Genomic DNA, 27,033 nt, shown 5'->3' on the forward strand with positions numbered 1-27,033 from the left:
ATTTAGTCTTGTAGTATGCACATAAGTCAAACATTCAAGGTGAGGAACAGCAATCCAGGCACAGGGAACAGCAGGAGCAAATATTTAAGACATGAAATAAGATCCTATGTTCAGGTAACCACAGGATTTTGGAACTGTGAAAACACACAGCTTGCTCAGGAAAGAGAAAAGGGGTGATGCAGAAAATATAAGCAGGTGGTGGATCACATACACACATGAATAACAAAGAAATGATACCCATAATTATAATATGTTTTATTATTTTGCCCCTGCAAATGAAGAAAATGCTGAGATTCATGCCTGTGCTGAAGCATGCAAAGATGGAAAGTCAGTTGCGAGTCAATTAACCATGAAAAAATAGCCAAATGTCTATAATTTTGGTGTCTGTCCCTTGGTCAAAATAAATGAATGTCTGCTTTACTTATTCGGTTTCCATCTGGATGTGTCAAGCCCTTAGGACATGGAAGAAGCAGAGAGTCTAAGACTCAGATTGACAAGGATGTGTGATTGCTGTGGGAGAAGGAAAAATAACTCTGTCCCATCACCGAGAGTGAATCGATGGGGGAGGCGATGGAATAAAGGCAAAGGAAAATATTATATTGCAAACCTGCAATGTTAGACTTTGAGTTAGAAGCATGAATGATACTGAATATTTATCAGTCTTGTGAGGCAGGGATAACTCCTAAACTGGCAAACAAAAGAATCGGAGTGGCACAGTGGTTCATGCCTGTAATCCCAGCACTTTGGGAGGCCAAGACAGGCAGATTGCTTGAACCCAGGAGTTCGAGACCAGCCTGGGCAACATGGAGAAACCTAGCTCTACAAAAATAAAAAAGAAGAAGAAGAAAAAAAAAATCCAGGCATGCAGCTGCATGCCTGTAGTTCAGCTACTCAGGAGACTGAAGTGAGAGGATCACTTGAGCCCAGGAAGCAAAGGTTGCAGTGAGCCGACATTGCGCCACTATACTCCAGCCTAGGTGACAGGATGAGAGCGAAAAAAAAAAGAGGAGAGAGAGAGAGAATCAGAGAACTTAAGCCCAAGTTCTGGCATCAAACAAAATGATATAACCTAAATTTGACCCCGGCCATAAGAAAGAAACCCAAATACACGTGCCAAGCGTTCTCTAAATCTGCAGCAAAAACAGCCAAAGAAAAGCGACTCATGATATAACAGAGGTAGTGCCTTTGCAAAAAAAGGAAATTAATTTCAGTCTGATTTCCCCTGATTTGTACTGTATGTACCAAATCACAGCCCTCTTTGAGAAATTAAGGGCATTAGTTATCTTCCCATTCAGTTGCAGTGGCATTATACTTGCATACAGACATTCCTAGCTGAGATGAGAAATATCAAGTTTTTACAAAATCATTCATCAAGAGGTGAGATCTAATCCTGATTAGCATTTCAATAACAAGCCTGGTACAAAATAGAGAATAAGCACAGGATCATAGCAGCAATTAGGCACTTGCTAGACAGCCACACTTTTCCTCAGACCAATCAAGTTTGAGCAAATGATAAATTTTTCCTTTCTCTCTTTTTGCCCCCTGCTGTGAAATGAACTGCCTTAAATAACTGATGAGGTGACAGCAGGCCTGTTAAAGGAAACGTTTGCCCATTAAGTGAAGCTTAATTAAACAGAGCACAGGCTAATCGTTCTTCCATCTAATAAGTGATACACCCTGGTTAACATCATCCTGCTTTCAGGGCTTGGTCTAGAAGGCCTGCGATGACACCCCACCAGTAAACTAGGAAAACACACACACACACACACACACACATATACAGATTTTGAGAAATCACAAACCAGTTTGCAAATGGAGCTGTGCACATGCAAATAAAGTTAATCAAATATTAATACTCATCTCCTGGTTATCCTCTCTTTAGATTTATTCAGAACGATGAAGCTACATTCATTTTCCCCCTTAGATGAGCCATTTAAAATTAATGATAAAAGTTTAGCACCAGTGGTCGGGTGCGGTGGCTCATGCCTGTAATCCCAGCACTTTGGGAGGCCGAGATGGGTGGATCACGAGGTCAGAAGATAGAGACCATCCTGGCCAATATGGTAAAACCCCATCTCTACTAAAAATACAAAAATTAGCTGGGCCTGGTGGTGTGCGCCTGTAGTCCCAGCTACTTGGGAGGCTGAGGCAGGAGAACCGCTTGAAACCGGGAGTTGGAGGTTGCAGTGAGCCCAGATCGTGCCACAGCACTGCAGCCTGGGCAACAGAGTGAGACTCCATCTCTAAAATAAAACAAAATAAATAAAAAAGCTTAGTGCCAGTACTGCGAGGGTCTATGGACTTGAAGTCCTCCAAGAGTGTGTCATTAATCCATGAAGATGGGGATCATAGGTGTTTTGCTCATTTTCTTATCTCCAGGTGGTACCACGGTATGAAGCACTTAAGCAGTATTCAATGAATACTTACGCGAGAAAGACACTTACACTTGGATACATTCCAGGCAATGGGTAAATCCTAGAAATGTGTTTATGGGCGGTATTATGGAACAGTATTACGGGTTGAATTGTGTCTCCTAAAAAGATGTTGAAGCCCTAACCCCTAGTTTCAGCAAATCTGACATTATTTGGAATTAGGTTCTGTGCAGATGACCAAGTTAAGATGCAGTCATTAGGATGGGTCCTAAGTCTACGTGGCTGATATCTTTACAAAAAGAGGAAATGTAGACACAAGGAGGAGGCCAAGGAAGGCCTGAGTTACCGGAAGCGAGGAGAAAGGCAGGCAACAGATTGTCCCTCAGAGCGCTCAAAAAGAACCAACTCTGCCAGCACTTTGATTTTGAACTTGTAGCCTCCAGAACTGTGAGACCATAAATGCCTGCTGCTTAAGCCATCAATTTGTGGAACTTTGTTTCAGTGGCAACACCTGAAAACTAACACGGATAGAGTGAACTAAGCTAGATGGAAGAACAACCCATTGCCAGGATGCCAGCGACCTCTGTTATCCTGGCCACAGGCCATTTGTATCCTAATAAGTAATGCTGCAGTCATGAGCACTAGGTTCACAGCCGACCTCTGCACTTCCTAATCATGTAGTCTCATTTCAAAACTGTGGGTAATAGTAGAGTACATTTCTCCTTAGGTTGTTGGAAGGATTAAATCAGATAATTCTTGTTGAAGTGCTGAACACTATGTATAGCATGTAGTAAATGCTTAAAGCTTAATGGCATTGGAGTCACTTTTACATTCCTCTGGTTAGTCACCATAACAGGGTGCATGTGGCTGTATCTGGACTGCCCACATAAGACTGGCTGGTAATACAGGGTCCTTGGGGTCCAGATAGGCCCCTCAGCATCTGAGAGACATGGCCAGGAATTCAGGCTGTTCACACTGGCTTTCACAAATGGCCCTCTGCTCCATCCCATCTCCTCATTTCCTCACGTCCTCCTGGATCCTCGAGTTATCAAGAGGAGGCTTTGAAATCTGCAAAGACCTAGTTATGTTGGAACTGACCGAGAGGCCTGAAGATCGGCAGGGCTCATGAGGTAGTGGGAGGCAGGGCTGGGGAGCTGCACTGGCAGTGACCTTGCAAGGCTGCTGGGAACCCAGCGAGAGGAGGAACCCTGACTTGTTTCAGTGAGAGGCTCAAGGCAAAAGAAGGAACCCTTGTCAATCAGAGCATCCAGGGTGCTACACTGAGGTGGCTTCCTAATCTCTTGCATTAGGGAGTGGGCCCAGGGCTTGGTGATCATTATCTTATCTACTCTTCACAGCAAGTCAGTCAGGTAGGTATTATTACCTTTATGTTACAAATGAGCGAAGTGAGGTTCAGAAGACCTTTGGTAATTCAGCTCAAAGTAAGTTGCAAAGCACATGAGCAGCTGGTATTCAAGCCCAGTGGAAGTACAGCCTGCCACAGCCAACCATTGTGCCCGGCTGCCTGCTGGCACCCACAGCAGTGCCCCTGCTAGAAAGTCACTCTTAATGGGCGCTTGCTAACATTTGAATCTGATTGAAGACTGCGTTATCAAACCCATCTGCTGACAGTTTAGAGCTATATACTTAAAAAGGCATAAATGCTTTTTAAATGCCAGGAGTGTGTGTTCTCAATTTCCCACATTGTTTATGGAATACCTGGAGTAGAGCAATCACAATAATAATTCATACTTTATAGCACTTTATAATTTACAAAGGGCTTTCATGAACATTAGCTCATTTTACACATCAGCCAACAAAAGTAAGGGTTATTATTATCCTCATTTTATTGACGAAGAATGAAAGCATAAGTCATACCTAGTCTTTAGTTTTCAGAGATCCGAGCGAAGATGAAGGCTGCTATCCGAGAGTTGGACTGAGGCTGCCTCAAGAAAGAAAATCTATTCCCTCAGGAAAAATACAGTTTCCACGTGAGAGTGGACAGGTCCAAAGTCAGCCCCTGTTTGGCTTTCTGTCTGCTCAGGGCTTCTTGTCCAGGTAGTCCCAGCTCACTAATAGCAGCCGATGAGGATAGTGGCTTATAATTAGCAGGGGCTTATTTCATGCTGAACCCTATGCTAAGCACTCTACATACTTTCTTTTATTAATTTGCACACAGCCCTGTGGGTTTTCACTTATATTATTCCCATCTTATAGGTGAAGAAATTGAAGCTCTAAGAGGCTAAATAGCTCACTCAAGGTCATATGACCACTGTGATGATCTTAGAGGTTTCATTTTAACAATTTGACTTTAAGGTGGACTGCATGATTAGTGTAGCCTCTTTAACTATCTTCATTTTTATTTCCTGCTTTACCCCAGAGCCTCTTGATTCTCCCTATGGCTTGATTCAAAGGCTTGGCTTTATTCTGCTCAAGACTCTAGAGGCAATGGATCTGGTACTGTACCTGCTTATATTAATAGGAAGGTGCCTGCCATGTTTCTCTTCCATAGAGACCGTGGTTTGCAATTAAAGAGGTTGACTTTGTGCAAACGCCAGAACCCAGGCATTGAAATGTCCTGATGGAGACAGCTTTGAAGTCACAAAAGAAATGCAGACCCCACTACCCCGTTAGGATCATAAATCACTGCTCACCACAACCCATGTAAAGGGGCATGTTCTTCTCCCATTCTGCAGCCATCCTGCCTGTAGGATGTCATTTTGGAAGTTTCATATGTTCTCCTAAGACAGACCTATTGCCATTTCTAAAATGATTCAAAATGCAGACTGCCCCCCGCCCCAACAAAAGAGTTCTAGAGATATTATTAGCCAAGGTGGTATCATAGGTAATTAGAGTCCAGCTCCCAGTGGGAGATACACTTTGAAGACAAGAAATCATTCGGATACTGAGGTCCCAGTCTCTTTGCAAACATCCACCACTTGACTCTCTGCCTGAAATAACTCAGAAAAGAAGAAATTTTGAGATGAGAAGACAAAAGGCAGAAAGAAGATGGCAGGGCAGATGGAGATGTTTCATGCAAGAACTTTGGATGAAAAAGGAAACACTGAAAGTAAATATATACTCTAGCCTAAGGTTTCTGTCATTGAGTAAGAGAGAGGGGAGACATTCAAGGGGGCAGATCACACCACATCACTGCAGCCTGCTCTGGGCAACATCACATGAGAGAGGAAACCCAATCGCTCAGGCAGAGGAAGAGCCACCTGAGAGATCTAAGAAGCTCACCTTGGATTTGAAGTTTTAGTTCAGCTTCCATCTTCTGATACCACTTACCAGCTGTGTGGCAGCAAGAAAATAATTCGATCTTTCAGCCTTTGTTTTTGCACTGAAAAATGGAGACAAAATTCCCACCACCCCTACTCTCTCATTGTAGAGGTAAAATGTTAGGCAGATGGCCCTCCAGCACATGCTGTACAATTCTAGCTGTGACCTGGACTCCATCAGTCACTGTGAACCTCTGTCTACACAGTCCTAAGTGTGGAAACACCTGGATATTTGGAACTGTGTAGATTTGCACCTTGCCATCCCCATCACCCTGACTCCTGTTTAGGGAGCCTTCCTATGTGACAGTCATTGGTTTAAGTGCATTAGAAGTAAAACATTCCTCCATTAACACAAAATCCTTCTGGCGTAGACATTGATTATTGGATGATTGTAATAACCACCCTCCTCTCTCCCCTAACAACCCTGCTAGAGTAGCCTCCATCAGAGACACCTGCTTCTGAACTGTTTACTCGGCCCTTGGGATCATCCACATCCCAGCAACAGAGACTCAGGCTGTTCCACTTCCCTGAGGAGACAAGAGTGCCAAGACCTGAGAGAAGAAACCCAAGAGGAGCCTGGGGCTGGGGAGGGATCTGGAAGTCACCAACCACTTGTGACAAACAAGCAAATAGAAACACAGAACAATCACTCGTCCAGCAGGAGGTAGATAAAAGATGAGAAGCCAGACATCCCCATTCCTGTGTCAGGCTGAATCCAAGCCCTCTGATGAGGGGAGAAAGCAAACGCACTCCAAAACTGGCAGGGATGTATTTCAAGAAGTGTTCATTCTCTCTTTTTTTTTTTTTTTTTAATAAAAAAAGAATTGTTCTTTTAATTTCTTTAACGCTAACAAAACTCCAAAGAAATGAGGAAAGAAGACATCTGCTGCTTGAGACAGACTTCCATTTCCTAAGTCCCCCAGTTCCTTTTTACTCCGGGAAGATCTAATTTTATCTAGGCTTCCCGAATGCAGTCACACAGTGGGGACTGCGGAGATTGGGGCTCTGGCAGGGGGATCACAAGCAGAGCTTTTGTTTTGATCTCACTGCTTAGGTTAATGCATCGTGACTCCTCCACGGGCTGTTTCCCGGGACGTTGCTATCCCACTGTCTGCTAGGGAAGAAAATGTCTTGTGAAAATAAATCACATGCAGCAGTATTTACAAATCCTGAGTCGGATTTCCATCCTGTCCAACAGGATGAGAATTTGACCCATTATTTACACCAGTAAGCTGAGAATGACATCAAAAGCTCTCTCATTATCTCTGCAGGGGAGATAATGAGTTAAGTGCCTTTAATCTAAACATGTGACTTACAATAGAAATGTGTATCTACTCCTTCTACAAAGGAGAAAAGAAACAGCACTTACTTCTATATGTAACAGACAGGACATCTAATTCTAAGCCTTGCTTCTAAATATCCGTGGATCCCATATCTCTATCGTTTCACTCGGAAATTCCTCTTGTCTTGGGGAAATAGGATGCATATCAAAGTCTAGGTAGAGAAAGAGCCCAAAATAGAGACGAAGGCACAGAGAAAACACCTTGAACACTTGGGAAACAAATACAGCATTCTTTATGCAGCCTGCAAAAACAGACTTGGTCTCCTTTCCCTCCATTCCCTTGTTTCCCACCGCACACCTGCCTCTGATCCTATCTCACAGGGATGGTCTAAGAACAGGTGAGAGAAAAGAAGTGAGGACATTCCACAAACTTTAAAATACTCGCAGAGACACATCACTTTATCATTGTTGCCACTCATGTTCTTACAACATCTTAGGATCTGTCTTTTTTGGGCACCAGAAGAATGGGGTGGGAAGCATCTGGATGTGAAAGAGATGAAGTCTAGCCCGATTATTTCCCACCTTTGTGGCTTCTTAGGCAAAGCATGAACTGATTTGACTCTCGGTTTTCTCATCCATAGAATCGGCAAGCGCCTTCTTCCTTGCCATATGAAGCAAGTTCTCAGTTAATGTCACCCTGCCTCATCAATGTGTGTATTCTAATGAATTATAGTTTTCTCACCTGTAATAAAATTCACTGTAATTTAGCAGTGTTGAGTTTGTAGAGTGCTTGAAAATAATGACTTACTGATATATAATTCATATATCATAAAGACCATGCTTTTTATTGACGTATAATATGTTACATATTTATTGGCCACATATGATGTTTTGTTGCATGCATAGAAAGTGTAATAAGCCTTTTAAAGTGTACAGTGTTTGTTGGTATGTTGTAAAGTTGTGCATGTATCACCAACATCTAATTTCAGAACATTTTCATTACTCCCCAAAAGCAACCTCATAGCCATCAGCAGCTACTATTTTTAGAACATATTTTATTAATCAACATCCTGCTATTCTTCAAGGTCTAAGAACTCTTCTCTAAAGTCCACAATGAGTTTTCTCTCTAACTTACAGTCAGAACCAAAGTGCTGGGCAATTGTCTAACCCGTTGCAGTTCCTGGATTGACACCTGACATCTTCCTGGCCTTCCCAAACAGATGGTATGTTCTTGGAAAGCAACAACCATGTTTTCCGTATTTTCTTTCTCCTCCAGCATCTCAGCTCATGGCTGAACATACAAGTAGGAACACACATGGGTACCAACTGACTGGCCAATCGCCACCTCTTCCAAAGACCAGCATGTTTGTCATCTGTCTGCTACTCTGAATTCTGATGTCTCCACAAGCTGTGAAGAATAATCATGGAACATGATCATTCTCTCCATAGTATGTGCTGTTAATTTTTCATCTTAATGAACCGTCCAGTCGAGTTTAGCAACGGGAATGGTGATAAAAGCACAATAAAAAATGTCTTATGCCTTGATACTGTCAGAAACCTTTTCCCTACAACATCCACACGTAATTGAAATAAAATATCTCAATGGCTACAAACACCATTTGTCAAGAATAAAGTGGAGTAAGTGCTATTTCAAAAATTCATACTAACAGGCTTCATAAACATAGATTATTGGAACGTTCTTCTGATTGATATCTACTCAAGCATTTTAAGCACATGGCTTTTATTCTCTGCATTTGCTTGAGTGAAACCACTTTGGGTACTGAGCTACATGTCAGCCGCAATTTTCCAGAGTATTACAGATGCACGGCCTTTCCTGCTGGGAGATGGGTCAGGCAAGCCGGAGCAGCCCCAAAAAGTCCATGTTAATGCATAGACAGGAAAACCATTATGCAGCTGTTGGCTTCCCCAGAGTGGAGTGCTCCAGGCAATGACACCCCTCGAATCTGAGTGATGGTCCAGGAGGAACTCAGAGAGAGAGATATCTGAAGATTCTGCTCATCCCAGCAGTGTGGAGGAGCCCAAGCTCCAGGCTTCTGTCCCAAACATACCAACCATTGCATTTCTGTCAACTCATTAGGGAAATGCTTAATAATTGGTTATTGGTGTAGTCATATTGGTTTAGTCATTAATTCAAGAAATGTTTACAGCGTGCTACTAGTATGGATGGCATTGCCCTTGGCATCCAGGACATAGGGGTGGATATGGCTGAGCAACTCTCAAACTTCACGGGGCTTAGAATCTCATGGGGAAAACAGAAAATATAAAAATCAGCCATGAAATGAAATCGACATGATATTTGCTAATTGTGATTACTACTGTGAAGAATTAGACAGAATGAGGATATGTCCAATGACTGCAGGGTGGGTGGAGGATATAGCTTCAGAGGTTGTGAAGTCAGGAAAGGCCTCCCAAAAGGGGGCATTTAAGCTGAATCCTAAAAGATGAGAAAGAGCCAGGTGTGTGAGGAGACTTCCAAGACCTGGGGTTAGAAAGGGCTGGGTCTGCTCAAGGAGCAGCAATTGTCCAATGCAGCTGAGCAGATGGGCAAAGAGAGAGGTAGGGAGTGACTGTCTCAAGGAAAGCATTGGCAGCAAAATTTGGGTCTGGATTTTATTCCAGTTAAAACAGGATGTCAATAAATAGTTTAAAATAAGAACTGTAGAGAATTGCAAGAAAACCCCCACTTCACTCCTCCCTTGGACCTTATTCCAACCTGCTACAAATTAAATCTTTACCTGTCTCCCCTCTGTCTGATATTTTTCATTCAGCTTCTGATCCTGACAGTGATTCCCACTGGCTTTCTCCTCTGCACCTGAATCCTCCCTCTCCAAATCTATTGTGGACAGACATTCCAGCCCCTATTCTCCTGTCTATCCCAAGTTCCTTGCAGCCCCAACTTCACTCTGGGTCCTCCTCTAATAGGGTGGGAAAGCCTTTCAGACACTGCTACTGATTTCCTGGAAGCAATGTTTACTCTGCAAAGCAATCAGCAGGGCTCAGGTGATGGGAGGCTTCTCTTGCTACTCCAGGTAAATGCTGAGGTGACCAGAATGCTCTGAAAGACGCATAATTTTACTGCAGAAACAGGATTAATATCTGCATTCAGAGTAGAAGTAATTTAAGTTCCCTGCAACCAGAGGTCCTTTTCTGTCTTGTTCACCATAGTATCTTGGTACCTAGCACAGTGTTTAGCATCCCATGAATAAGCATTCAGTGAAAACAATGGAGGAACAAATGAATCTTGTGTATTCATGCACAGACATAGGAAGGCTTGTTGCAAAATAAAGTTTGTCATAGGTTGGATCATCTGGGATACTGATTCTGAGATGGAGTTAAGCGTGGGGATGTTTACTAGGGGGTACCCTTTGGAATAACACTTGGAGAAGAAAAGGGAGGGGAAGCAGAAGCAGACATAAAGAGAAGATGTGTGATGCAGCCCAGCAACAGCCTCAGACCACCTTGCATGGTCATCTGGGCTAAGGATCGTCCTTCAAAATAATCTCAAGAAAGCTGAGATGGCCAGCCTTTTACTGATCAGCCCTCCAATGTGAGTTGCCCTGGGAAAGAACATGACTTTGGCTGAGGTGAAAGCTGCAAGTGAGGTCATCTGCCAAGAGCATTCCCACCAGCTGAGACCACCAGACCTTCAGTGAACTGGGGAACTGGGTGGTGCCTTGCAGTGTTCAGTGCAGAAGCAATTCTACCCATGTTGGGATTTCCTGTTTCTTACAGTTCTTGATGCTTCCAAAATAGTAAAGGGAATGAAGCGATCTCTGCCTTAATTTAGGTTTCTTGTCCTGTGGTTTGATAGAACATTGGCATGGTCTTGGAGGCAGGGGAGGAGTAGAATCCTGGCTCTGCCACATATTACGTGTGACTCTGGGCAGGGGACAACTCTGTTTTCTAGGCTCTGCTTAACCTCTTTGGGCCTCATTTTATTCTTCTATGGAATGGGGTAGCTAATGTTCATCTCAAGAAATCAAAGTGGATAATGCACAAGGAAGCTCTGTGCAGTTTAAAGGGCTGTGCAGAAAAAGGGAGGGGAGGATCTTGTCCCTTTTGAAAATGGATGAGGAGCATTAGCCTAAGAGGGAGTGTCTGCTAAAGCTCTCAGCAGTGGAAGGCAGGTGGATGGAGACCATGCTCTCATTCCTGTGAAAGCCTGTTCACCACACATGAGTATGCACTCCACACACTGCAATAGATGGCACGGTATTACACAGTCAAACTCTATTCTCAAGGATTTAACAAACTTGAAGACAACTAATTGGCAATGTGGTAACCCAGGAACATCAGTGTGGCTGCTCCATTAGGAACAGTAGGCACAGTGCCCACAACACTTTTAGAGGATGCACAGCAATGTTTTAATTTCTTTTAAAATCAGAAGGAAACAATGACCTTTTAGGGTAGAATGCTATGTTCCTCTTTAAACCAAAATGGTCATAAACTGTAATTTTTAATTTTTTTAATGGAAAAGGGAGCTCATGAAGATACATGTACCCAGGACCCGTGGAAGTGATAGACACTGAGGAATCAAGGCACTCTCTATAAAGAAGTAAAAAGTGACAAACTATCTCACAGGGTCTAGGAGCCCCTGCTGGAGGAGAAGATGCTTCTCTGCATACTCGGACAAATGGGGGCAGAGAAGAAAAATGTGAGCAAGGGAGTCGAGGTGTCAAACATCACAATGCGTTCAGGGCTACCAGCAGCACAATATGGACAGAGTTAAATGGGAGGGAGGGGAAGGGGGGCTTCTGGGAGTGGGGCCTGGATCAAGTCAGTCTTAGAATCCAGGCAAAGGACTTAGCAATTTATTCTGAGAGGGACTGCAAGCTTCTGAAGCTTGGGTTTTATACTGAAGCAACTTGATACAATTTGGATTTACAGAAATAATGCTGCGGCTCAGTGGAGAAGGATTGGGGAAGAGAGAATAGAGCCGGACATGCTCCCATGAGTCTGAGCTCCAGCCACCCTGGTGGGTCCTTGTGTGGGCACCGGTTCCATCCCACAGTGTGTCGGGGCTGGCACGGCAGGGACGTGGGCTCCGGCAGAAACCAGTGGCTAGCTGAAACTACACAAAGGCCTTTCCTTTCCCTGCCCAAAGAATGATGTAAATGGTTCGGGGCAATGAATCACCGTCCTCCTAGGTCCATCTTTCAAGTGGAAATTCTGAAAAGTGGTTGGGAGTGTTAAGAGGTCCAAAATAGTATGTTATAGACAGAAATGTGATACTTCAGGAAACTTGCTAGACATTCATTTACAGAGGTATCTTCTCACAAGCCCTTGCAAGAATGTGACCAAGTTTTTAAAAATTTGTTTCCCTCAAAAGTGTGTGTGTATATATATATACATATATGAACTGTTGCTATGGCAGCCTAACAGCTTTTGGAATGGTGCTTAAATTGTAAAAGAACCCCTAGAAAAGATAAACTTACTAGCCCCGCCACAAATTTTCTAAAGCTTCCAAATGGTAGCATCTGCCAGGTGTCTGGCTACAGTCTTCTAGATCCTCAGCAGACACATGTAATTGGTGGCAGATTTTAGTATGGCTCGTTCCCTTTACTTCCCTGATTTCTTTAATTGCCTTGAGCTCTGAGTCCCCCACTGCACACAGGATAATTTGGGTTAGTAGCCAGGAAAGGAAATGGTAATTCTGTGGCTCAAGAATCACGTAGGGCCAGAGAGTACAGGCGGGGTCAGTAAATGGGTGTTTAATGTATGAATTAATTAACGAATAGCCAAGAAGTAAGTCCTTGGAGATTCCACACCACCACTCTCAGGTTCAATTGCTTTCTTTGACTGAGACTATTTGTCTGTCACCCAGTAGATCCTAGGGACCCAGTCTGCAAGCAACATGCACACGTCTTGGCCTAGAGCATAAAAGAGTACCAAGGAGGCTTTCAGGAATTATTTGACAAGTTAGTGAATGAATGAATGAATGAATGAATGAATACCAGAAAACAATCCTCTTAAGCCTAGGGCTTAAAATCATAAGACACTGCCTTACTAAGTTACTTCCTGCTTGTCATGCTGTTCAAAGGCCCTCTCACTTTGAGTACAGACTATCCCTTGCCATGTAACGCAGGGAGGAAATGCACAGGTAATCTGAGCAATGCTCAGGCGCTTTGATCTTTCAAAGGAGAGAATCCTACACCAGCCTTTGAGATGCCGTGTTGACTCTGACCAGCTAAACAGAAGAGATAATGCTGTCTATATGGTTGGTTGTCGGAAGTGAAGTGATTAGATTTCAACTGGATTGCCTGTGACCATCCTGGACCACAGGGCCCGGAAGGCAAGTGCAGAGAGCACACTCGCCTACCCAAGAAGCACTTGCTGAGCACTTGAGGAGGCAGAGAAAATCCTTTCCCAAAGATCAAGTGGCCCAAAGAGGGGCACCTCCAGCCATCTCCATCCTAGGGATGGATCCCCATCCTGGGGGTGGATTTGCTGCTTGTGGGCATCTCAGGGAAACTGACAATGAGAGGAACACATCGATTTCGAGAACATCTTACGTTATCTCACTAAATCAGTGCTGGGGAGAGGAACTGCATTCCGGTCTCCAGGTAACTGACATCCAAGCTGTACCTTGATTAGGGATTAAATTCATAAAATCATTGCATAGAACATGGCAAAATGATTTTTTAAAATTCAGTGTCTCCAGATGAAGTGTTCATAAGAATTTACTGTGTTATTTGGGCAACTTTTCTGTAGATTTGGATAGTTTTAAAACTTAAAATTAAAAGGTTTTAAATCAAATGAGTGCAAGTAAAACAAAGGAAAAAGCTTAATAAATTTTTCCTTTTAAAATCAAGGCGGCTGGGCGCAGTGACTCAGGCTTGTAATTCCAGCACTTTGGGAGGCGAGGCTGGCAGATCACTTGAGGCCAGCAGCTCAAGACCAGCCTGGCCGATGTAGCAAAACCCCATCTCTACTAACAATACAGAAAATTAACCAGCTGTGGTGGCACACGCCTATAGTCCCAGTTACTCTGGAGGCTGAGGCATGAAAATCACTTGAACCTCAGAGACAGAAGTTACAGTGAGCCAAGATTGCACCACTGCACTCCAACCCGGGTGACAAAGTGAGACTCTGTCTCAAAAAAATAAATAAAATAAAATAAATAAAGTATAAAACAGTGTTTACAGCTGCGTGTGATCTATGTATGCAAATGTGGGAGGAAGTAGCTATATGGATGTGTGTGTTTGTAACTGCCCAGAAACTGTCTGGAAGTCACACAGAAAACTGACAATAGTGGCTTCCAGGGAATGAAATTGAAGGCCTAGAGTATAGGAGTTGAAGACGACTTAATTCTCTGTAGACTCTTTTTCACCTTTTATTTGTTTGTTTATTTATTTATTTATTTATTTAGAGATGGAGTCTTGCTCTGTCACCAGGCTGGAGTGCAGTGGTGCTATCTCAGCTGACTGCAACTTCCGCCTCCTGGGTTCAAGAGATTCTTCTGCCCCAGCCTCCCAAGTAGCTGGGACTACAGGTGTGCACCACCATGCTCAGCTAATTTTTATATTTTTAGTAGAGACGGGATTTCACCATGTTGGCCAGGATTGTCTTGATCTCTTGACCTTGTGATCCGCCCGTCTTGGCCTCCCTAAGTGATGGGATTACAGGCGTGAGCCACCAGGCCCGGCCTCACCTTATAAATTTTAACCATCTTTATCTATTTTAACCATCTTAACTATTTAAATGTATCTATCTAAGGATACATAAAAATGAAAACAAATATGTCATGAGACATCCCACCTAGTAATGACAAATACTGACATAACAACTGCTGTACTGTTCCCTTTGCCTGGAAAATCCTTCCTGGTCTTCTCCAGATAAATTCCTACTCATGATCACGTCTAAACACAGAGGTCACCTCCTCACTGAAGCTCTGCCTGATTTCCTCCAGCGAAGTCAGCCCCTCTGGGTTTTCACAGATCCAGGGAGCTGTCTAAAAGGAACTCTGTACCATGATTATTTGTTTGCCAGCCTGGCTCCATCACAAGAAGAGGGGTTCTTTGGAAGCAATGGTACAGTTTCATTGTTGTATTGATACACATGATTTATTATTGTATCACCAGCACCTAGTCCAAGGCCTAACATAGGGATGGTTCTCAAGATGACTGATGAGTGAACACATCCAGTCTTTTCTCCTCTTGCCATTTTTGCCCCTCACTCACTGGATACATTCAGTCGCATCCTGCTGCATTAGCCAGAACCAGCTAAGTCTCCTTTAAAACTCAAGTGGAGACTAGAATGTGAAGAAAGGGGAATGCGTATACACTTGTTAGTATGAATGCAGATTAATACAACCTCCATCAAAACAGTGTGGAGATTTTGCAAAGAATTGAAAATAGAGCTACCTTTCAGCCCAGCAATCCCACTACTGGGTATCTACTTAAGGGAAAAGAAATCATTATATCAAAAAAGAACCTGCACTCATGCGTCTATTACAACACTATTCACAATAGCAAAGTCATGGAATCAACCTCAGTGCCCATCAAAAAATGACAGGATGAAGAAAATGTGGTGTACGTATGTGTGTATATATATATGTGTGTATGTGTGTGTATATATACATATATGTGTGCATAAAATGTGGTATGTATGTGTGTATATATACATATATGTGTGCATAAAATGTGGTATATATGTATATGTATGTGCATATATACACGCATGTATATATACATATATGTGCATATATACACACATATATGCACATGTGCGTACATATACATATACGCACATATGTATGTATATACATATATACACATAAAGAATGCATGTGTGTATACGTGTGTGTATATATTCCACATATATGTGTGTATAGAGCGAATGTATGCATGTGTATATATACACACATATATACATATATACACATACACATGTGTGCATATATGTATACGTGTGTATATATGTCTAGGTATATATAGACATATATGTATTTATGTGTGTATATATGTGTATCTGTACACACATACATCCTCTCTATACACATATATATGTAGAATATACATACACACACACATATATACACACACACTATGTTCTTTTTTATGGCTGTATAGTATATTATGAAATACTACACAGCCAGGCTGAGGCAGGAGAATGGCGTGAACCCGGGAGGCAGAGCTTGCAGTGAACTGAGATCTAACCACTGTACTCCAGCCTGGGCTACAGAGCGAGACTCCGTCTCAAAAAAAATAAAATAAAATAAAATAAAAATGAAATACTACACAGCCACAAAGAATACTACACGGTCATAAAAAAAGAATGAAACCATGTCTTTTGCAGCAACATAGATGAAGCTGAAGGCTATTATCCTAAGTGAAAAAACTCATAAACACAAAATCCAATACTACATATCCTTAGTTATGAGTGGGAACTAAATAGGGGGTACACATAGATATAAAGATGGCAATAATAGACACTGGGGACTCCAAAAAGGGAGGAGGAGGGCTGAAAAATTACTTATTGGGTATAATGTTCATTAATTTGGAGATGGGTGTACTAGAAGCCCAAACCTCACCATTATGCAAAATGCCCATACAACCAACATGTACATGTATCCCCTGAATCTAGAAACCTCAAGTAGAGATTTAGGACATTGCCATACCAAAATAACTGTAATAGTAATTGCCCTCCAACTCCCTCCCATCCCAGCTTGGTTAAGACTGTAAGTCAAGGTACAAAAGAATTGGAAGAGACATTGATCAATAGGAGGCACTACATTGCTGTGCTTAGAGTGGAGACCCTGTCTCTACCCCTTGCTCATCAGGGGTCCTCAGCAAGTTCTTTAACCTCTCTAAACCTCAGTGTCCTCATCTATGAAAGAATCATGACCCCTGCACATAGCAGCTAAAGTCTTGGTGACGTCAAACAAGATAATAAATGTAAAGCACATAGCACAGTGTCTGGTACAAGGGCATGCTCAGAGAATTCAAAGTCATTGACCCCTTTGCCCATCACTAGCTAAATAAAGCAAGATCAAAGAACCACAACTTTGGCTGAGGTTTTTCCTTTAGTAATGATTTTGTGCAGGGACTGGATGTTCAGGTGGCCTACCACATAAGGGCTTCATGTAATCATTAGTTGATTGTGGTGATGACAGCCACACTGTACACATTGAAGAGCTGCAGTGTGTAGGCAACAAGTGAACTAAGTGTCTGTTTATGATTCGGATGACACCAGATAGAGACAGATACTTGGCCTCCTTCTCCACAGTGGCCTACATCCCAAAATAGGAAATATGCATTCACAGACAGAACCAGCAGCACAGGGGGTTAGGAAGCAGACTGCTAACACTTCAAGCTGTCAGGGACAATGCAGAGCCCGGTGCGTTCTGCAGCACGGGTGAGTTGCCCCCGAAGCAGCTTTCTGGGATTCATTCCTATGCAAATGAAAGATAATTGGGTGACCTGAGACCAGCAATTCCTGCTGGTTATTACTCAGCAGGATGCCAATGTGTGTACACTTCTCTTGAGCAAAGGGCAAATCTCTTCCACTTCTCCAAGATGTTAATTTCTAGGCCCCTGTGCTCTACTGAAAACCCAGCAAGGTCACAGGGCTTAGAAGCCTTATCCTGTAGCTGCCCGGATAATTCCTCCTCTGCTCCGAGAAGGTTCTTAAGTAAGACACGTGTGCTAGAAATGGAAGCTCAAGCTCCAGTGGATTTCACTGTAAGTTAACTAGAGTGTCGATCCTGTGAACCCATGCCACATTTGTTTGAAGTCTCTCTCCGTCTTTCCTTCCCACTTGGATTTTGACTGCCATATGTAGTTACCTGACTGTAAACTCCTTGAGGAAAGAGGAAGTGCCCTTTCATCTCCGCCTGTGTTTGTGGCATGTCATAGGTGCCTGTTCAAGAAAACCTGGCATCTTGACCTGATTGGGAATCAAGAATCTGAGTCTCAGCTAAAGTCATTGGTTAGTTTTGTTCTTCAAAATCCTTACAGTGCGATCAGGAACAAGTCCTTTCCTCCACCAGGCCCAGAATTCTCTTCCATCAAGAAGAAGCTTATCCTGAAAAATCAAAGGATTGTTCCAGTTGCATTCCTGCTGTTTTATGTTTTGCTTTGTTTTATGAAGGTTTCATGCCACCAACATTGGAGTAATTTACCATCCTCTCTTTGGAATAAAAGCTTTGCAGAACTCTTCAAAATAGACTGTTCTTAATTTCCAGGTTAAAAAAAAAAACTAACAGATTTCCTAGACATGAAATTAAATTCAAGTACTTTCTATTTACCTTCTGACTCTGATTCATGCATACATCATTCTAATTGCCCCTATTATCCAGAAAAATAGAAAATGTCACTTGCACATCTTCTTGAGGAATGCAAAGGGCCGATGAAATGAAGAGGCCCATTTGGCTCAGCAGAAATGAGATGATCATCATTTACAGACATACCCACAGGAGGGATGCACGTCCTCTGCTGAGCCAGGCTTCGGAGCAAATGAGTGCAAAATAAGCAAATGCCAGAGAAGTCAGTTATACAATTTCCAAATCATTCTGGTGCGTTTGTAGGGAAGTGCCATTTTGCCTCTAGGATAAGTGTTCTCATTCATTGGTTTATTCCCTTAACAGATATTGACCAGATCATGAGAGAAAGAGGTGGGGACTCTTCACACTGAAATTTTTTCCCAAAACAGGCCCACATTAACACAAGAGTGTAAAATACCCGAGAAATTATCAGAAATTTAGAGTTCCCTGTCACAGAGGACTACCATCTATTTAACAACAGCTTGTGTGGGCTGCAAGAAAAACCCCTGGCCTTATGTGGAGATAATGGTTTTTGCCCAAAATATGGGAGATTCATTCAGGAGAAAGGCAGACAAGGAGAGTGGTAAAAGACACAAACTCTAGCTAAAGTTAGACTTCCCATAAATATAAATTCCAAGGATAAAAGTTACAGCACTATGGCCATAGACAAGTTATTTATCTTCCCTGATTTGCTTTGGCTCTGTGCCCCCACCCAAATCTCATCTCAATTTGTAATTTCCATGTGTCGCAGGAGGAACCTGTAATTCCGAAGTGTGGAGGGAGGGAGGTGATTGGATCATGAGGCAGTTTCCTCCGTGCTGTTCTTGTGATACTGAGTGAGTTCTCACAAGATCTGACAGTTTTATAAGGAGCTCTCCTCCCTTCACACGTGCTTCTCTTCTCTCTTCTGCCACCTTGTGAAGAAGATGCTTACCTCTCCTTCCGCCATGATTCTAAGCTTCCTAAGGCCTCCCCAGCCATGCAGAACTGTGAGTCAATTAAACCACTTTCATTTATAAATCACCAGTCTCAGGGAAGTTCTTTATGGCAGTGTGAAAACAGACTAATACATTCTTCAAGATTGAGTTTTCTCATTTATAAAACGTTTGACATTAATAATACCTACCACATAAGGCTTTTGGAAGGATTAAGGGGAGTCATACCTTTAACATCCTTAGGAACCTGACATATAGTAAGCATGCAAAACCTGTTAGCTGCTGTTATTATGACTTTTCTCTGAGTAGTCACCGTAGTCCACCTTCCTCACATTTAATTAAAAATATACCGAAGGCCCCTATTCATTTGCTTAATAAATACTTACTAAGTGCATACTTTGGCCCAGATACAGTACTTGCAACTGAGAGCACAGTGGTCCCAAATAAGTACTGTCCTCAAAAATCTCCAGGTCTAGCTGGGAAGACAGACAACTAAATAGACAATTACAGTCCAATGTAGAAATCACTGTAAATGGCGTAATCCCTGGCTGCTAAAGTATTGTCTAGGTAATCTTAGCCTATTAGAAATAGCTCCTTAGCGATAGTGAAGTCCAAGCTAAGATATAAAATGTGTTAAGAGTGCTTATGAGGTGAGAGAGATTATGAGGTTTTGGGGAAATAATGGATGTGCCCCATGAGGAGGTCCTAGAGTGGATGTATATAATACAGGCAAGGTGGAGAGGGAATAGCAGCTGAGAGATGAATCTGGACAGCAAAACAGTGGTCCTTCTCATTAAAGGATCCTAGAAACTTGTTAAGAAAAGCTTATTTCTATCATCAAAAGGGAATAAGTGGGAAAGTAACATAATGTGTGGATTTAAGAACATTGTTCAGGATATATATAGATCATGGATCACATTGGAGCTGATGAGGGAGAAATAACCCTGGAGGCAAAAAAGACTTATTAGGTGACAATTTCAGTAACATTGGAGAAAAAGAGTTTGGCTTGCATTTGAACAGTGGCAATAGGGATAGTTAGAAACAAAACTACTTCAGAGATAGACAAAGAATAGAATGAATAGGAATCAAGAGGAATTAACTGCTATTGGGGGTGAGGGGTTGAGAGGCTTAAAGTATTCTGCCCGTGTTTCTACTCTGGGTGAATTTTGATACTATTACAGGAATGTGGGGCCCAGGGAAAACCTGGATTTAACATACGTGTTTAAGGCACCACTGGACATCCACATGGAGATGAGTCATAGGCACTTGGATAAGGAGGTCTAGATTCCCCAAGAGTGGAAAGTCAGGCTGGTAGAATTAATTCTTAAATTTCTATCTGGATATTTAGATGTCTCCTATGAATATTGCTCCAGTTATCACCGAGCAGATGGAGAAGGTAAATGGATTCACAGAATCCTAAAATGGAAGAACTGTTAGAAATCCTAGGTCCAGCCACTCTGGCAGCCCAGGAAATGGCTCATTAATCTCATAGCCCAGACAGTGAATGACAGAGCTGGATCTGGGAGTAGAAACCAGGCCTCCTGGCTCATGATCGAGGGCCCTGTCATTTGAAGTCTAAAAGGTTCAGCCTCCTAGCAATCTCATTTCCTTGTGGGATATAAGCTACTTTGTTCCCATTTTAAGACTTATTTTCAAAAGAAAAGGAGAAAAAAGCAACATGGCAATCATCTCAGTTGGCCTGTTTAGCCGAGTCCTTGCTAAAGAATTATAATCCCTTTAGTTCCTTCTTTCTCCTCCAGATCTTACTACTACTAGCACATAATAGGTGTTCAATAAAGAGAATCCAATAACATTAACACTGAATAATCACATTCCTCACTACTGAAAAAGGTAGGCCTTTCTCTCCCTCTCAGATTCTACTTTCAGCTTTAGTGAAGTTCCAAATCAAGCCACATTTGAGAGACAGACATAATTTCCATCTTGACATACATAGTAACATGTGAATTGTTCAGTACTGTTAGTCCAGCTTACCTTCTTCACCCATTGGACACTTGCTGCCAATTTCTGTAACACACTCCACCCATCTGATTGGTCACTCAACAAAGGACAACAGGAAGGAATGTCACAGGGCCGCTGAGCCGAAAACACAGTGATTTCTGCAAAAAGTGAAAGGATCATTAGTAACCTAGTGGTGGCATGAATTGACAAAGTGATACAATATTATACACAGTTGCATACGACAGACTTTTCTCTTAGAAGATGACAATCCAGGTGTGCAAAGAGAGAGATAAACCAATTACTAAAATTATGTGAAAAGTGGGAAAAACTTATCATGGATTTATAAATATCATTGGATAGTGTGATTAACCATATATGCATTTGGTACTATGATGACAATGATAAAGCAATTCTACATACAACTTCTTATAACATGCCGTGTAATTCACATACATTTGCTCTTGCATGAAGAACAAGCTGATGGGGGAAGGTATGAATACTTAGAGCCCATTTCTGATAGAACCTATGTTCCAAAGCCAAAGCAATGTCTTCCTTCCTAAGGTGAGAAGCACTGTTCTGGTGTTGACAGATCCTCATGAACAACAGGCTCAAAGACGAAGAGCAGCAATAGCGGTGGTGGTTATAGGAGATGCTATCCCCACTCCAGCAGACCAGAGCACTGGGCTGACAGGGTTGCAACTCTTTTCAAGATTGCATTTCCCCCACCCACAACACCACATTTTAGACTTTCTGTGTGGGGGCTGTGTTCTGCTTGGATTCTGGTCTGATTCATCTTCATATCTCCCAAAATGTCTAACACATTTCCTAGCCCAGAGCATCTGTTCAATGCATATTTGTTGAGTGAATAAAGAAACGAATATGGAGTGTCTAAACAGCTGTCATCTTTAAAAACTGAGGCACTGAACCAAGAAAGGTGCCAGCTGGCATAGCTTCACTAACACAACAGCATAAAGGAGTTCTTGAATGTCCTTCATCTCTAGGCTTCTACCTTCTAGGATCAACTCAGCCTGAATTAGGGGCTTAAACAGCTTATTTCTTTGACTTGACTTCATTTCTTTCCAAATTTCTTTCCTTGTCTGATATTGCTTCCATCTAATAATCCTACACAAAGCCTTCTCCAAAACAACAGACAAGCAAACAAAAGCCCTTTTTAGTGAAGGGTTGTGAATGGACCTTAGATCTACTAAATTTTTTTCATAGAGCCTGGTTTTGGTGACTGTAGCAAGATGAACAATAAAGCTGTCCTCTTGTGTGCTATTTATCCAAATGTCAGGACAGAGTAACACTGGAGTTATTCCCGGAGGCACAGGGAGTCATGGAGGAAATGCTACATGCAGCAGTTCACACAATGCATAACAAATGAGGAAGGACCCTGCTTGTCAACCATGTTACATGCTGCAGCCAGTCTCCAAAATTGCCCCACAATAACCCAGACCCTCTGATAGGCATGCCCTTGTGCAGTCTCCTTCTATGGGACTATGCGCTGGCTCTGCATAACAATGAAACAGCAGAACTGACACTATGTGAACCATGAGAGAGGGGCTTCCACCCTGGTCGGTCCAAAAGGCAAAGCATTTAACCAAAGAAAATTACTATTGAGCCTTAAGATTCACTGGTATTTGCCTTTTTATATAAACTTGCTTGGAACCCATCACTACTTTCTTTTTTCCAATTTCTCCCTTTTAGAAAGGGAATGCCTATCCTACACCTGTCCCACCACTGTATTTTGGAAGCACGTAATTTATCTTATTTCATAGGTTCACAGCTGCAGACAAATGTTGCCCCAGGATGAACAGCACTTTGAATCTCATCCATACTGATTGTGTCTCAGGATGAATAGTATTCGGAGTCTCACTCATACTTATTTAGATGAGAATTTGGACTTTAGACCTCAGAATTTATGCTGAATCAAGTTAAGATGTTGGAGGTTGCTGGTATAGAATGAATGTATTTTGCATGCAAGAAGGACATGAATTCTGCAGGATCAGCAGTAGAATGTTATGGGCTGAATGTTTTTGTTCGCCAAAATTCACATGTTAAAGCACTAACCCACAATGTGATAGTATTCAGAGGTGGGGCCTATGGGAGGTAATTAGGTTTAGATGACGTCATGAGGGATTGTTCTTCTAAGAAAAGGAAAAGAAAGCAGAGCTCTCTCTTTGTTTCTGCCATGTGAAGACACGGTGAGAGGACTGTTGTCTGCAAGCCATGAAGAAGATCCTCACCAGGAACTGAACCTACTGGTCTCCAGGACTTTGAAAAATTAAGATCTGTGGTTTAAACCACCCCATCTGTGATATTTTGTTATAGCAGCATAAGTGGACTAATACAGAAACCCTGTAGCTTATCTTGTGCATTTTGAATGCTTGCTCTAGGAGAAGTTGACTGCCATGTCAAAAGTTCAAATACTTGATATTACTGTGCTATGAGAAAGCTCCAGACCACCAGGTGGAGAAGCTGTGTGGATGGAGAGCGAGGTGTCAATCCATTTCCAGCTCTTTCAGCCTTCCAAGTGAGGTGCCAGACAGGGGGCTAAAGTTGTCATCTTGGATACCTAATCCATTCAAATCTTCCTGTAACTCCAGCCATCTGACTACATGGCAGGAAATAACAAGTAAGAATACCTAAATGAATTCAATCAACCCAGAGAACTGTAAGAGATAGTAGTAAGTTGTTGCTATATGCCACTAAATATTAGGATGTCATGTTACTCAGCAATAGATAACTGGAATGTTATAAACAGGGATGGAAAAGATATTTGCCATGTATCTCACCAATGAATTACCCTTAACCACATATAACCATCCTGGGTATTATGAACGCCATCTCACCCTACAACACAAAAGGATAAGACTCTTGCTGAAAGTGTTCAGCCAATAATACCCCGGGTATGGTTGGAATCCAGCAGTGCTGACTTCATAGCCCATGTACCTTCTGTTTTCCTTCTCTAGTCTTCTGTTAATAATGCAGCTGTTACTGTGGCCAGCATGTTTAGAAAGGCTGACTTCTCAAATCTATAAAACACTTATTGAACTCCCCACTGTGTCTTGCATTCTTTACCTCCCTTCAAAATGTTTCCTATAGAAATCCTTTCTCCAAAAGCCTGTGCAGTCAATCAAAAAAGCTTTGGAAGAAAAGCAAAAATAGACGGTGAATTGTCTATGAATTCTAATCACTGCAAACATTAGAGAAAGAGGGACTGTGGATTCTGTGAAAAATTTTAGTATACAATTATATCACGTTTCTTAGAAAAAAAAAATGAACATACAAAATCCAAGTTGTTCTTTATGCTTTTAGTGTAGTTGATGGATCTAAGACGGCTTTGCGGGCTATAGCAGGTTGTCTGTTTCTGCATTCTCCGCACTGGCCTTCATGGCTGGAATGTTCATTTTCCTTCATCTTCCCCACAGCTCATGACTCTCCCAGACTTGGGATCATGTGTTCCCCTCTGAGCCAGGAAACTACACTCCAGTCTTGCTGCACCCACTTCCTACCTACTCTCAGGACTTCTCTCTGCCATCTTCCCAGCTCTGCACACCATCATGGGCTGTCTTCAAGTACAGCGCCATTGTCATCTATCAGCCCTTCCGTCACTGTGGTTGGCTGCCCACAGCACTAAGCCTCTTAGGGGCTCAGACAGTACATGCCATATACTATTTCAGAGAGACTAGAAATCAGGAAAAAGAACACCGTGAAGCCCGAGTGCATAAAGTAGAATGAAGGACATACTCGGTAAGCATACCAAAATCAAGGAAGATAGTCAGGGGCAGATGCAGCTGTGACTGTAGCAGCTCCCTTTTGCTGAGCTCTGATTGTGTGGAAAGCTCAGTACGTGAGGAGCCATATCCTTCCTTTTGCCACTTTCCCTCTCTTAGGATCTCCGTTAAAATGGAAAGAGTTGCCAATGAAGGGAGCAGCATAGCCCAAGGAGAGAGAGTTTCTCCATTTTACAGATGAAGAAACTGAGGCTGAATGGCATATGCCCAAGTGCATAGAGCAAGGAAGTAGCATAACTGGGCTGGATCAATAAATCCACTCCTTTTTCTTCAGGTTTAAGAACCCACTGGGAGGCCCACTCCCCAGGGCAAAGCATGCCTATTCCCGTGGTGTGTGACTACAGATAATTTCTACTTTTTGATAAAAACACAATGGAAAGGCCGGCTGCAGTGGCTCTTGCCTGTAATCCCAGCAGTTTGGGAGGCTGAGGCAGGAGGATCACATGAGCTCAGGAGTTCAAGACTAGCCTGGGCAATATAGCGAAACATATATATACACACATATACATATATATACATATATATACACATATATACACACATACATACATACACACACACACACATATATATACACACACGCACACATATATATATTGTTTGAGCCTGGGGGGTTGAGGCTGCAGTGAGCCAAGATCACGCCATTGTACTCCAGCCTGGGTGACAAGGTGAGACCCTGTCTCAAAAACAAAACAACACAAAACAAACAAACAAAAAAACACCACAGTGGGAAATTTCAGATATTTTGGAATATAGTTGATTAAAGCAAACTATAATTAAATGTTTATATATTATTCTTATATGAACAAGTGAAATATCAGGTTTTTAAAACTTTTCTTTGGCGAAGAAGTTGAACAACGGCCATCCACTTTTCTGGTGGTCTAGAAATACCAATTTGCTTTGTTGATGTTGCTCTGTGCAGGCAGGAGAAGGGGCCACACGTATGCAGCCATCCCTGGGAGTCTGCAGATGGGGCTTCTTCCTTTGTCGGGCATCATATGTTTCTGACATTGTTGAAGGGATGATTAAACTCAATTAATAATCTCCATTGGGTGTTTTTCTTTCCTGTTATTGCAAAGTTCCAAAACCATATGGTAAATCATATTTCATAAGATAGGATTGTAGATCACAATTTTTTTGGTAAAAATAATGAGAGAAGCAGGAAGCTATTGCATGTGAGAGAACAAGACTTAAAATCAAGTTTTTCCTCCTCCAAGCTAGTTTGAGTTTGGGCAAGCAAGAACTTTCTGAGCCTCAGTTTCCTCACTGTAAAATGGGGATAATAATTATTTTGTAGAATGATTGTGGAGAATAATCATAATACATGCAACACTTCACTTATACACTCAAAAATCAACAGTTGTGATTATGAAAAGATATATTGTGCTTCTATGATTAAACAGTTTACCTTTTACTGTATATTTGCTATTCAAAAACCCCTATAATAGATGCGTAAGCATTTATACAGAACTAATATTGACATGTGCATAAATATTAACATGCAATCTTACCACATGTAATTAATATTTATCTATAAGCATTTTGCATATTTTTTTCAGATGAGGAATCTGAGTCTCAAAGAAATTTAGAAACCCCTCAAAGTTCCTGGACTCAGCTTAGACCTCTGCTCCCACTACGTGGTTAAGGGATACCAGCTGCCCTCTGCTCATCCCTTCCTGCAAAATCTTCAAGGCTGGCTCCTTACTGCCTGCACAGAGGATGATGCCCAGCATCTATCTGTAATTAGAAGAAAGCATCCATAAAGAGTTTCTGAGCTCCAAATGGATTTGACACAGTGGCCTTTTAAATCAAACTCTTACTACGATTATCTTTATTTCTATTTAGTAGTTTTTCTAAGTAAGCCATGCTTTTAGAGGCACCTAATGCAAAGTGACAACCTTCACCATTTTCCAAAGCGCCGATGGACGGGCGTAGAGGGAGTCCATTGTCACCATGGTAATTACTGCACAATACCTGACGGCCAATGGATGGTCAGGAGGCTCAGGCAGCCGCTGAATCCCGCATTGTCCAGGCCTGATAAAAAGACTAGAGGCCTTGAAAAGCCGGGGAGCAGGATCTCACAGCTCTTTCCCTGAGCCCTGAAAGGGCCATTGTGCTGCCAC

General features: G+C 42.2%; 1 protein-coding gene and 1 long non-coding RNA gene across 7 annotated transcripts in view; one reads left to right on the forward strand and one right to left on the reverse strand.

Annotated features, from left to right (window-relative positions):
* The window catches only part of LOC123570529 (uncharacterized), a 450,649-nt gene extending 442,269 nt beyond the window's left edge, over window positions 1–8,380 (forward strand). For all 3 annotated transcript variants that reach the window (XR_010583772.2, XR_010583771.2, XR_012429118.1), the window contains one exon: window positions 8,212–8,380. This is a non-coding gene — a long non-coding RNA (uncharacterized lncRNA). The remainder of the gene's footprint in view (window positions 1–8,211) is intronic.
* CDH11 (cadherin 11) overlaps window positions 1–27,033 on the reverse strand; it is a 182,109-nt gene that overhangs the window by 91,639 nt on the left and 63,437 nt on the right. For all 4 annotated transcript variants that reach the window (XM_065536991.1, XM_065536993.1, XM_065536994.1 and 1 more), the window contains one exon: window positions 21,147–21,271. The gene's annotated coding sequence lies outside the window, so the exon portion shown is untranslated. The remainder of the gene's footprint in view (window positions 1–21,146; window positions 21,272–27,033) is intronic.

The sequence above is a fragment of the Macaca fascicularis genome, chromosome 20, assembly GCF_037993035.2.
Source record: "Macaca fascicularis isolate 582-1 chromosome 20, T2T-MFA8v1.1".
In the NCBI taxonomy this organism is placed as follows: Eukaryota; Metazoa; Chordata; class Mammalia; order Primates; family Cercopithecidae; genus Macaca; species Macaca fascicularis.